This window comes from Haliaeetus albicilla, chromosome 13 (assembly GCF_947461875.1).
Source record: "Haliaeetus albicilla chromosome 13, bHalAlb1.1, whole genome shotgun sequence".
NCBI classification, from domain to species: domain Eukaryota; kingdom Metazoa; phylum Chordata; class Aves; order Accipitriformes; family Accipitridae; genus Haliaeetus; species Haliaeetus albicilla.
The window spans coordinates 11,796,962-11,811,481 of NC_091495.1; positions in this window are offsets into that span (position 1 = coordinate 11,796,962).

Consider the following 14,520-nt stretch of genomic DNA (forward strand, 5'->3'; position numbering starts at 1 on the left):
CAAGTGAAGGTATCCAGTTGAGGGTAACAAATACTGGGGGTCTGCCCAGAAACACTGCAGGATGTCTATGGCCTCTTCTAGTGGGTAATTAAGAAGGCACGAGTCGAGTTGTATTCTACTCTTAGCTCTGCTATGTAACCTTCTTAAGTCACTTCACCTCTATGCTTCTCTTTCAGTTGCCACCTTCCACATGTCTTTTTTATTTTCATTGCTAGTCCTTTGCATGAGAGACCATCTCTTACCTTGAGTTTGTACAGTACGTAGGAGAACTGGGACTTAACCCCACTTGCAGCTTTCTACATTACTGAATGAAATAGCCATGACTAGAAACTTTCATGTCAACAAATTTCTAAAGGTTGGAGAAAATGCAGCTTTTCTGACTCAGGGTGGAATTATCATTAAAACTCAGAAAGGCAAAACAAGTTTTGGGTACTTTTCTGCCCATATTTTCAAATAAACTTAAATTCAGAAAAATGTAGGCTTCCTTTACTACTCCTGATTTTCATGAAGCTGGAATGCAGTAGGTCATGTTTCTGCCAGTTACACTGGTGCAATCCTCATTCATCTCACCTCCACTAATTTTACTTTTTGTGACTTTGTCTGTAGGTTGCAAGGCATTTATCCTTGAGCTTGGTACTTAGACATAGGCAAAGCTGCAATTCCCTCTCCCTTGGGATTTATTTGCTAAGAAGTAGGTCTGTGTCCATCCACCATGAGACACAGCCTGACCCAGTGTGTTTAAAGCAAATAGATGAGGCAAGTATTTCTGGGCCACATCCTGGAAAGTACTCATTGCTTTCTGTGGATTAATGACTTGCCCTGCTGTCATGGGTTATGTTTTTTTGAAGTAGCTGCTGGGTTTTGGGGGCCCCAGGTAGAGAACCTAAAAAAAATGGCTCTAAGAAAAAAAAAAAATTTTCTTAGGCTTCACCTTATCCTACATTAAGATGGGCTGCATGTTACCTACCTCAGAGCAGGGATACAGTAATTAGGAAAATAGATTTCAGTCTGACAGCTGATGCAGGTGGAGGAAGGGAATAGCAGAGTGAAGGTGGGAACCATGTTCCCTTTTGCAGATTCCAGCACAGAGAAAAAAGATACTGATAGCTGTAGGGCAGGATACATTTCTAATCAGGATTTAAATCCTAAATGAATGAATGCTAATGAATTATTACTCCTTTCCTATTAATTAACAGAGTGTTTCACAGCACCCTCTAGAGAGCCCACCCAGAACACTGTTGTGCTATACATGGTTTGTGTAGTTCTCTGCTGTCTCGATTATCTCACTATTTTGTAGGGACAAGGGCTTTTTGATACTCAGACATCAAAGTGCTCGGAAACAGCTGAAATTAGTTGTTACCTCACTAGACCAGCCGGTTCTGAGGAGAGTGGTGCCCAGTCTTAACTTACAGTCATCTTGCTTTTTCTGGTTCATCTGAAAGTTACTTTAATGTTTAACTTACTTGATTTAATGCTCACAAGAAATGAGAGTTGGAAAAAATCTGGTAGAAAAGGACTGAGGAATTGAGGAAAGGAATGATTCAGGAATGTTAGCAAGTAACAGGAGGCTGCCTCTCCTCTAAAAACGCCTCACTGCAGCAAGGAGAACCACTAAGAAAAGTATTTTAATTTCTGCTTGGTTTTGCATGGCTGAGAGCCTGGATATTTAACTTCATGTAGGGAAAAAAGGCTGTGGCGTGTGTGCAAGTATCAGCCACGATGAAGCTGAGCAGCAGTAAAGCTAGTGCATGAATTGAAGTAAAGAACATATAAAAGGAAATAAAAGGATCTGCCTAGAGATCAAATGTGGTATTTGTACAGAACCTTATTCAAAATGGATACAAATGCATCAGTTCCTCAGAATTATAGGTGAATCAAAGGAAAATTACATCCAGGAAGATAAAGCAATCGACCAGCAGCCTTACCATGTGAGAGGCAGAGATGCAACTTTGAAGCTTCCCGTATGGCTTGCCAAAGAGCCAGATGTTGCAGGTGGAACAATGTCCTTTCTGGCTTAGCATCTGGTTCCTGTCATTCTGATCCGCAGAAAAAGAAGATGCGGAAGGATGTGGTAAAAATCATTTTATAACTTCATTTAAGAAAAGAGTCTTTTCTGTTGCTTTTGTAATAAAATCATATTTGAAATGAGCATTTTTCTTCAGAGGTGGAGGCTATCACAGGCAAATGAATATAGGATCTCCACTTTTCACTGCAGTGTGCCATCCTGGAACCTGTTAATTCACTTCGAGCTTGAACTACTAATTTCTTGGCCAATAAGAGGTTATGTAGGCCCAAAGGGTAGTACAACCCAGAAAAATCATCCTTCTTCACATTTGAGGGGAAGGTGTTAACTATTTGTCAGAGCAAGGATTTGGGATTTATAGCCCCTTGGTTTCATCCATGGCTCTGTCACCCTCACAGGCATTTTGCAGCCTGAATGTACTCTAGGTTATCCTCACCTCTTAAGGTATAACAGTCATTAACTTTCTTATAAATGTAGCTAAAATAATACCAATCAATAAAAGGTCTTAAGATTTTTTTTTGTTAGGTGTGAAAGCAGTTCAAACTCTGGCCTCCCACAATCTTGGTAATTCCTGTCTAGTCTTTACTGGTATTTCAGTTTTCCTTGAACAAGATGTATCACCCAGATATATCAAAATAGAAAGCCAGCAACATCAGTTGTTCTTCCTTCCTTCCTCTCTCATCCTCTCTCTTCCTTTCTGTACATAGTCCATCTCTAACAGGAAGAAAGATGCAGTTGCTATTGTACTAGGATACCATAAATCCTACTTTGAAGAATTGATTACAATGATTCTTCTTCAATTTACTGCCTTTATGATGAAGTCTCACTGCTATTAATTAAGTTACTTCGATTGTGTGCTATTTTATATTGATTGATTAATCTGTGTTTTTCTCTTACTTGAGTACTTTTCAGCACCAACACTGAGTTTGCAGCACATGAGAGTGGTAATACTGCTGCAAAATACAAAGACCTGTAGATTTAGGATGTAATGTCAGGTTCACCAAGAGGACATGCTAAGCAGATCACAAGGCAAATGACAGGAAATATGAGTAAAAATGAGTTGATCACTCTGCCAGAATCCAGTTTTATGTGGCCGCTGGATCCTTGTGATAGTTTACCGTGAAGGACAGCAGGCACATTTCTTGTCCTTTTTATGATGTACCATACATCAGGCCAACAGCAAAGTCTCTGTCTGAGGTCAGTTTTATTATTTTAAATCCAAAAATATTTTGTATTACTCCAGAAGTTGTAAAAAATACTACTGCTCCAAACACCCCCCATGACCACTGGAAAGGGACTCATGAAACTCCATATATGCAGCCCTGTAGGCAGTGTCACATAAAATATGATATGACATGGTAACATAACAGACACTGACAGGTTATCCAAGTGCTTCCAGCAAGAAGGCAAGTATCTTACTACCACTGGCACATCATTATAGAAATTACCAGTGAGCTATTGTCTACTGTAGGTTTCAGAAGGTGCCTCTGGGGAAAGGAGTGGGGTTTGTGCTGAGAGGAGTCAGTTTGTGCAACTGCAGTTTGTCAGTTTGTCCCACTGCAACTGAGCCACCAAATGGAGATTAGCAATCAATTAATGCGTAACAGTGAGAAAGCTGGTGGCTGGGAGAATCCACGGCAATGCTAGCACAAAACCTTGAAAGGATTTTCTCTTACTATTTCTACATCATGATCACCAGAATGAGACTCATGTTCTATGAGGAGTACTGCTGAATGCTTTTTATAATTTCTGAAAGCAATTACTGCAGTTTATATCTGACCTTCTGGCGCTCACAGTTAAAAACAGGTGATGTCGAAGGCTTCTGGCAGAGTCTGGGTGCTTTGATTATGTTAGCTCAATCAACTTCCTTGCTTTCTCCAGTGTCTCAAAGGCCAGAGCTTTCTGCTTTACTTTTTCCACTAAATAAAACGTTTGTGACTAGATCCCTCTGTGTTTGTGCCCTATGGTTAGAAAAAAATTTCCTAGACTTGGCCTCAGGCCGTGAGATGAGCCTGCCCAAAAATTTCATATCCAAATTTTCCTCCAAATTGTAGTAAGTATTTGTCTCTAATGTGTAATCTTTTTCTCAGGGAGTGAAAACCTAAGTCAGAGGCAATGGAGGTATTTGGACATATTCCTCCATTTTATAATCATACAGAACTGTATTTGACACCAATATTACTCATGAATTTTAGCAGTCTGAGAAATCATATACACATGCCCTTTATAACAGCATTTGCTCCAATTAAGCCTAAATCAACAATTTCATTATTCAGGACATGGTTTAGTGGGCATGGTTGATGGTTGGACTTGATGATCTTGAAGGTCTTTTCCAACCTAAATGATTCTATGATTCTGTGATTCTATGATTATAGATGAGTTCTTGTGTTTGTTGTTTTGGTTGTTTTTTTTTTTTCCCCTGGAAGTGGTTGGTTGATATAATCTTTCCTGATTTTTCAATGTGGCATATAAAGATTAAATTAAAACTTGGTACAGAATTCTTTCGGGGTTATACACCAGCCTGGCTTAGTAAGGCTTATATTTATCAGGAAACTTCTACAAGTGCTAAGACAGAGAGGTGGTAGGAAACTGGAGCTATGTAGTAATGTTTTATAGCAAAAAGGGCAGTTATGCTTTCCTTTTCCCACCTGCCAGACACTCACTCACTTTGTGCTTCTCTTACCTCTTTCCATCATCCTGCAGCCCCCTCATGCCTGCCACTGGCTCAGAGCTTCTGCATGTACCCAATTCCCCAGCTACCTGAGTCTGCAGCTCTGCAACTTTCCCTTCTTATTATACCAGGAGCTTATAGTAGTAAATAAAACAGGGCTGGGCACGGGCTTTAGCACTCGTATGTGACTATCTATATTGTTCAACTGTCAACAGGCTTCTTGGTGTGGTTTTAGCTGACAGCCACTAGCACTCTCCTGGACAGTGCCATAATTCCCCAGCATTAGCCAGGGACTAGTCCCAGTACGCAATTTTAATGCAGCCACCCTGTTTTTGGGAAAAGCAAATTGATGTAGATGGGCACCAGCCATTTTGTTCCCCTTGCCCTCTGAACAGAGAAACATCTAGGGCCTGTTTTATTTAGTTGTACTGATACAACGTGTGTGTCCATTCCCCCTCCCTCCCTTCCCAGCCCTGCTATGCTATTTTGGAGGCCTCGTGTGCTCTCTGCTATGCTATTTAGTGCTGTCTTTTCACAAATATCTGGTTTAGGCTGCATTATTAATACTTCTGAGTGCTCAAAAATCATAAGATGCTGCAGCACAGAGAATTATGTCATTGGCTTAAATATTGGAAGATTAAAAATAATACCTTTTAGGCTCCTTTTATTACCTCTGAGGGATTTTTTGGCAGGAGAGGAGAGGTTTTAGGACATATTCTGGTCAGGCTTCCAAGCTTTTCTCTGCATCATTGATGGAAATTACCTTTTTATTATTAAATGAGAGTAGAGATTCTCAGCAAATCATATGATCCCAGGAGTAAGGGCTTTAAGACTGATACAATTGGCAACAATAATTCAGAATAGAGGGATATCATCAGTGTTCTGTCCAATCTTCCAGTTGTCAGAGCTAGGTGGAGGGAGTCTTGGCCCTAAAGCTAACTTTACCCAGAACTCCTGGGAACGTACCACTATAAACACAGGTTTAGGCTCTGTTTACATGGCACAGTGCAATGCCATGTAGAGAAACTGCGTTTTGTCAGTTAGAGCTAGTTTGGATATCTTCATACGGCACTGTATTTGTTCACTGTAGATATACTCATTACCTTCTTTCAGCCTCTGCCAGAGTTTTCCTTGTGTGTGATAATGAAGGGGTCCCTTTGTTCCATGTTTGCTGCTGCTGCAGAGGGTGATGGACTGTGTTCAGGCAAGCCTGCTGCACCGACCTCCAGTGCAACTCCCAACATACTTGAAAAATAAATGCCCAAATCCATTTAAATATCAAACCATTGATTTGGGAGCTTAAACTTTATGGTCCTGTTTTGAAAATTTAAAACTTTTGTACAGCAGTTAGGAAAAAATATGGTTGCATTTGTGCTCTTACTAGTGGACACTGAAATATTTTTCCCATTTGGTTATTGTCGGAGTGAATCCACATAACTGATTTCAAAGCTTAGAGGCAGTTTCTCACCCATGTAAATGGTCCAACCATAAAACTTGATACTGAAAACAGAAAAGAATTACTGGATGTTGATCTTCTCAAATATACTCTAGAAAACAAAAAAAAAATTGTTCAGATAGACCTATGAAGACACCTGATATCTGGAAAACACCACGCATAAACACATATATAGACACAAATAAAAGGAAATCAGCAGTAAGCAGGGAATAACACCTTTCTCTCTTCAGATAAATGGTTCCATCTGAGCTATAGCAGCTTACTGAACCATGAAGGTAGTGAAGCAGGGCACATAATTCATGTTTCAGGCCATTAGAATGAATTGAGTCTCCACAACTTTATAGAAACATCATCTCTTTAGCTCCATTTAAGCTATGTGCTCAGCCTGAGTGAATGCAAAGAAGATCTCCAGCAAACAGCATTTTCTTAAAAGCATTAAATACTCTCACGGTCTTAATTTTAGTGATGCTTTCTTAAATGATGCTTTCAGGTCTTTGAAGAATGTAAATGGCATGAAATGCAGTAAGGACAACTGCAAAAAGTCCATGTAGCAAGTAATGAGAAACAATGGCTGCTCCTCCCAGGGACTAGACTAAATAAGCAGACCTGCAGAAAAAATGGACCTTGCACTCCCACCAGTAATTTCCACCTCTCTTCTTCAGAAACAGAAGCATAGATGCATCACAAGTAGCCTAACACGATCATAGTTGCTCAGGCTCTGATTTGGACACCTAAATAAAAGCATAAGCACATCCTTGTTCTAGCTCATTTTGGTGGATAAGAGGTCACCCCCATGGGTGAGCTTGTTTAGATGCTGTGCTGCTTTTCTTCGTCTTGACATCAATATTATTCCTTACTTAGACTACAGTGTTGGTCACTTTTGTATATTTACAGACCATAGCCACAGTCCTTCCTGATGCACCGTCAACAATAATTAGGCTTTCATTTTGCCACATTTTTCACAATGGCTTCTGATTCTTGTGACAGTATTTTCCTTAAGGCTATACTTGGTGAGACATTTGGTGAGGAAGAGTAATTACGATATTGTTTTTGTTGTTAAAAATATTCCCATGTCTGTGGAGTACCCAGGTGGCCCTTGGGAGCATGCAGAGCCCTCCTGGTATTTGTGGGGTCATGTTAGAGCGGGTGGCCAACACTGGCATAGTGCAGGCTAGTGGCAAGAGCAGCAGAGTAAAACTTTTTAAGGGTCTCATTCTGTTTTCTCAAGGATTTGCTGGTGTAGGCAAAAACACTTATCCCGAGTGTCAGTTTGCCTGTGTGCAAAAGGCTTGTCTTGTGGGGCGTTCTGAAAATTAAACCTATTTACACACATTGTGGGATCCTGGGAAGGAAGATGCTGGAGAAGTGTAAGGTATTAATTACACTGTGCTAGTTGGCTGTGCTCTATAGTAGTGGCATCACCCCCTAAGGGTAGATCATGCAAAGTTACCTTGGAATTACCGAACAGCAGGAGATATTTCCCACACAATTTCATTAAGAACTGCGGGTGTGACTCTGGCATGTGGGATGATGTAGTGAAAGCTTGCATGGTCCCCCATGGCATGAGAAATAAATGCCTTAGCCTAAAATTGTGACTTCAGATTAAAGTGCCACATGCAGTTATTTGGTTTCAAAAGTTACTCAGAATGAAAACACATTTATTAGAGTAAGTGCAATCTATATCTGATAAATGGGAACACATCTGGTCCATATCCCTGATACAAACCCCTCAGTATTAATTATATTGATGGTTAAAGCTGAGGAGTGAGTTGAACATTATTTATAGTGATCTTTGCTAAGTAAATCATTTTAAAAATGGCTTTCTAAATGTAACATTTCCCTTTTAAGAAGCCCTACAGAATTAAAGAGGCTTTACAATGGAACATGAAACATATTGCAGAGGGAGAGACAGAAGCTTGCTTGATTAATGCGCACGATTATCAGCAATGCAAATCACTTTCACTTATTAAGTCTTGTTTAATATCCTAATGAAGGCTTCCTGAGCAGATTTGATAATTCCAGAGAAAGTGACTGTGAACTAATGCCCTTTCAACATGTTGAGAATGAGCAGTGCTATAAAGAAAACCTCATTTACTATAATTCCCACCAAATGTGGTATCCTTTTCTAGACTTCTACCTCACAGCAGGAGACAATTAACCTTTTCGGTGCCAGAAGTGATTCCCAACATGTTCCAGCTGTGAAGGCCAGCAGGTCAGGCATGAATGAAGTTTACCTTCCGCTTTTGGTCTGAAAAACCACAATTATGCAAACATGTCAAGAAAGCCCTGAGCAACTCTGGGCTTTCACGTGGGTTCTGTCAGCACGTGCAAATGTGCTTCGTAGCTTAGAGAGAAGGGGTCTGCATCAGTTCAACAAAGCAGTGTGCCTCTCACAGGGAATGCTGCGTATCACTCAAATTAATTTAAAGCAGGTCTTTCTGAATGCACTGCAACAACCCAGAAGATTCCCTTGCTGAATATCTGGGTAATTAAACTCTTGTCGCTTCTAAGCCTGTAACAGTCATATTACTGTAGCCATGATGGTCTAATGATAGAAGAGAGCCAAGGTATGTTGTGGGAGGTAATGCCTTTTTTCCATAGGCCTTGCCTCACTTCTAAATTTGGAAGTGGTGGAAAGTGATGGAAAATGGCACATTTTCCCTTTTCCTCCCTTGATCCTGTCCACACAACATATGACTTAACATTACTGGGCTGTTCCAGAGTTAGGGTGGCCACACCTATGCACAGAGAAATGAGCCATTAATGCAATGGGTTGGAAAGCCCTTTACATGTGGTGTGAGCTGGGAGCCCCCGCGTTCAACTCCAGAGCTACAAGCTTTGCCTTAAACCATGGCCTTTCCCAGACAGAGCTGCAATTCAGTCCTTTGCAGTTTCAGAGATTTACAGATTCCCCCTTTAATTTAAAAGAACAAAAACAATGTCAAAGATACAAAGAAATAGCTTTGATGAAAAAAAAAAAGCTATTTCAACTTGTGCTTATCTGGAGATTTTCTAGGAAAAACAAGAGTCATAGTTAGATTTGTTTTTAAAACAACCAGTCCCCTGAGAAGGAAGCACCTGAGGGGGAGAAATTGAAAGGCAGCAAACCCTTAAGAATTTTGTGAACATTTTTATTAGATCTGTATTAGGGCAAGGAATATGGATTCGATTGTGCGTTTGTAGACATGTTCAGGAAACACATTTTCTAATCCACATGCTCATATAGGACAGGCTTTTAATATAGATTTATAATAAATATAGTTTGGTGGTACACATCTCCCACATGACTGAGAGCTGTCATATGAAATGAGATTGTAGGACTGGATTTGTATCTTTATTTCTGTGTATAATGAATTGAGAACAGCATTTCAGATAACTATAGGTGACATGATGAATCTCAAAGGGATAATCACATTTCAGCTGCTAATATAGTAACAGCAGTAAAAGTAGGGATACTTTAAGAGCTTTCTTTGTTAAAAATAGAAGGTACTCAAGTTGTATCAGTGTCAAATGGAGAGGGGCTTTTACATACCTTCTGAAACTATGTAAAAGCAAATAATTATTGCAGTCTATCAAGGAACATTTCACAAGGAGAGCATTTCAGTGTATAGGTGTATCATATGTTTAATTTAAAAAGTAGTTGTGGCTGAAAAGCCCACGTGTGCTCCAAGAGTGAGGAAATGTACATATGTTGTGGACTTTGGGATATCAGTTGAGGTAGACTGAACCACTGTTGTAAAAAACTCTTGTACATGTGGCTGTTGCTGTACGTGCTGGTGACATTGAAGTCCTGTGTTCACATGACAGAACTTCATGGTTTGGAATTCCTCAGGACTTCATCCAAAACAGATATCACTCAAAAAAAAAAAAAAAAATCTAACGTCAGGTCAAAGGAGAGGGGTTGCTCCAAGTCCTCTTGTCATATAAATGAAAATAGAACATTTAAGTAGAACAAAAAATATGATATATTTTACTCAGTTTTGCTTCAAAGACTGTGAAACAGCTGCTTTGATAAGACAGTGTTTCAAAATAAGAGTTGTCAACATTTTTTTCGTGAGAAATCAAAAAAGATCATATCCAAGCCAGTTCTTAGCCCTTGAAGAATGTTGCTATAGAAAAAAACCCTGTTATTTTCATAGCCCACCTCTTGCAAACTTTCCAACAGAGCTGTTGCACCGTGCACTGGCAGAAAGAGAATGAGAATAGCCATAGAGATATGCACAACAGAGAGACTAAAAAGGTGTAACTGGAGCAACAGAGGGGAAACTAGAAGGGAAATGAAGGTGAGGAGTGGAAGACTAAATACATTTGGGGTCATATCATATGTACTGGTGTTATTCAGTTCCTAGATAATAGGCATAGGGACATGCATTGCTAATTCTCATTAGCAGTTGGCCCTGAGGCTGTGACTGTCCCTCTCTGTTATCGACATTTTCTTGTCTTTGTAACCTCTGTGTTACTGTAGTATAATTGGCTTGAGTAAACCCTTAAAGATCCCTCAAGTAAGTAGTACCACTGCATATTTGTGTGCCTCTGGATGGGATGTCCAAGGTGGGCTGCAGGCTTTATGATAGACACAGGTGTATCCAAAAGTGTCTTTCCCCCTGCCTTGGGACCGGCTGTCTGCTGGATCCAGCCTCTTTGGAGTTCCTGGGAGCTGAACTCCCTAAAGCTAGTAGCATGTTATTTTAGTTGAAGTTCTCCATCATGCCTGCTCTCACAACCTGCGTGACCACATCTGAGTGGGTTGTAGTGTGCGCTGACAACTCTACTGTTTTGGTTAAGCTGTTGATTGACTGTGCAACAATATCTGGAGGATATGGCCAGGTCTACTTCAGGGAGATGCAGTGTAGCTGGCGTGCTTCAGCTAACTCAGTGTTCAACACAGTTTTGTTCTAAGTGTGGACAGTCACATATGAAATGTGCTAACTTTTAGGAGTTGTTCTATAAATTAATCATACAACTTGAAAGAAATAGAGGCACAATGCAACTCTTCCTACCTGCTGAATTGTTTCTCCAATATCAAAATTTATTAATGTTCATATGCCAGCACGTCATTTTTTGGAGGCAGTTGTGTCTAGGTAGGCTTTCTCCCTCTTTTCCTGGTTCTTCACCTTCTTACTAGAGGCACAAAAGGGCATTTCCCTCTAAGTTGATCTCATTCGTCTGTGTAATAAAAAGGGCTGCCTGGAAGAGTGTTCCTAAAAGACAGGTATCTGTTTCTTAGCCCCAGGCATTTAGCATGTGTAAATGTCATAGAGAACTACATATTTAGTGTGTAAAAGCATTTAGTACCCACTGCCAGCAGTCATAAGTAAGCAAGTGAAACACAACACTGAAAAATACCCTAATTTTATGTTCCACAAAGCTACAAAATAATAAACTCCCCTCCCCCTGTTTCCAGTGAAGCACTTAATCATTAAAGAATAATTTCCTTTGGGGTAGTAAATTGTTTGCAAGGGGTAGCAATAAATATGAACCTCCTGTAGATCACTGTTTCTAGGTTGCTGAATGACTTAAAAGTATTGATGGCCACCAGTCTACTTCTGAAGTAGGCAAGTGGCCCCGCTAAAGAAATTACTATCATAACTGACATCCCTCCCAATTACACAAGAAGACAAGAGAGGCCTTGAGCTAAGGGACATGGAGTCCAAATTACCCTTTTAGCTACAGAGGTGTTTGCTGTCTGTCCAGATTCAGGCAGTGTTGGGATGTTGTAGAGAAATCACCAATCGTCCTGTACATATTGGGTGAATAAAGAAAAGGAGTCTCCATGGATACTAATCCACCATCTTTTATAATACTAACCAGACTGTTCTTTTCTTTCTTTTTTACCTTTATGAATATACTGTATTTCTGCATATTTTCAGTTCAGCAACACTTTGTGTTTTAAAGCTCATTGTGCCCAAAGAGATGAACACACTATGTTGTCCAGCAGAGGTTGGCTCTTCCTGTTGTTCTTGTCCTCTTTTAGTATGAAATCATATAAGCGTTTCCCTCCTGGATAGCATCAGCTTTTAGTAACTATGAATATTTAGGAAGACTTTGCACCAGTCACTATTATTTGTAAATTGAAATCTCATCTAATTCACTGAAAAACAGAGTGAAACATTGATTGCTTTGAAGTAAATGTATCCTTTATGTTAGCATGCCTGAGATTCTATATAGGCTGTTTATAAATACATGTGTTTGTTATTAATAATCCCAGCCTATTTGCTACAGAGGCTGAAATAAATCAGTGGCAAGGCACTAGATGATAATGATATGTATACATACAGATAAACTAATTTCCAGAGATTAAAGGAGAGTAAATTTCCTGGATGAACTGTAAATTTCACCACCCACCTGTGGGGTGTGTAAATACAGATATTGGGTGGGAAGCAGGTTTTATTTTACCACTGACGTGATGCAGTGATGAACTCTGACATGTTGCTGACTGTGGTTACTTGATAAGTGTAAGATGTGAAAAGCCAGCAATAACACTAGATGGTATCAGATCTCTAAAATAATATGTGTTTGAAGGTGTTAGGTAGAAATGTGGCAGTACAAAAATAAAAACAGACAAAAGTATAGTTCATTCATGGAGAGAAAGAAACATCAGAGGAAACAGATCTTTCTTTTTCTGTAGACTTTTAACAAGGAAATTGAGCACTAAAAAACTGCAACTTTAAAATTATTTTTAATATTCTGGCAAAGCCAAGTGATGTGCTGCCAGAATTTTAACAGGAAAAGCTTCTGAGAAGTGCTCATCCTTAGCTGCTGACCCTTGTGATGCCACCTGATTAAGACCATTCTCTCCCCATCTTTGCCTCACAGGCCAGCAATTACTTGTCCTCCTTCCTTACCTCCCACTGCCTTCGCTGCTACTGCCTGTGCTACAGCTGTCCTCTGCAACCAGGCTAGGGCAGTATCAAAACAGAGAGTGGTGTTGGCCAGGGATCGCTTACATCTCTTGGTTCTGAAGGCATGTGAAAAAAGCTGTAAAAAATAATTAACAAAAAAAAAAAAAAAAAAAAATAACATCCTTATATTTTACCTTGAATCATCAGACTACATGCAACCATCTTTTATTGGTCCAAATCAAGTAAAGCCTTATTTGGGCCAAATCACTCTTGATTACTTGTTTAACCAGTTGTCTAGAGAGCGTGTTTGATGGCTTCATGTCATTCAGGCCAAGATTCCTCCAGGTGCTTATGTGTTCACCTGCCTTCCCCTGTCATCTGGATGCCTCATGAGAGGATTTTCTAGTTCTTTCTGGCTTTGGGTGGACCAGAATGATATACTGTTACTTTTTTGCATTATGTTCTGGAACTTCCAACTTCTTTCATTGGAGTAAGTCATCATGTTCAGGATTTATTTGCTCCAAAAAATACAGATTTCTTGGATTCTCAAAAATGTGTGCAGTGACTTAAAGCTTCAGACCCAGAGCAGAAGGAATGCATCTGTTCCTCCATCAAGAGACCACATTATGCGCAGAAGTGAAACTGGGTCAAATTTCTGGGCACTGTAAGTTAGAGCAGCTTCTTTGAAGTAAATGGACTTAGACCAATTAACACCAGCTAAGGATCTGCTTTGCTGAATTCCCGGTGAGTGCGAGAGGGCTGCGTAATGAGACTCAGTGGAGAAAGGGACTGTAAAGGAAGGGATCTAAATAAGTGACGGCCAACCCATCTAGTCTGCTTAAAATTGTTCTAGCTGATAATACAGTTGTTAAGATCAAAGACAGGACAAGCAGAATATATCACAAATGCTTCTGACTTGGGGAATCCTAGGGAAGAACTGTAGGCTTCCCATCTCCACTGTCCCCTGCAGCTGCCTTTGCCCCGGTTATAGTGCTGGAAGTCCCTCTTACTTCTTACAAGCAATGCTTGTGCTTTCTCCTGCCCTCTTTTGCATTACTTCAGCTAGAAAGGACCATGAGGATTTCCATCTCTCCTCGTCTCCACTGATTTTGCTCTCCCTAATGGCAAAACCACGGGAGTGCGAGGGAGCATGGACGCTATGTGGACTCTGTGGGGGTCAGGCCGAGATGTTTGGTGGTGAACATGGATTACGGGGATCTCAGATTACTATGTCAGACATCTTAAAAATATCCTGATTATCAGGAAGTGCGTAGTATTCTCTGGAAAAAGATTCCCTTTAAAATGCATCTTTCTGATTGAGCACCCAAGTACAGGAGGAATTTTGTAGAGGGTTGGCCTCCTCGTCTTGTGCTGGTGTGAACGACGGCTCCGGGAGCTCAGCTGGGGCAGGTGGCACCAGGAGGCAGCGTTGGGAAGCCCTCCACACGGCAAGCTCAACATAAAAGCAAAGGCTGAACAGGTGAGTAATAAAAAACAAAGCAAGCTCATGTGCCTTGCAAATAGCAGT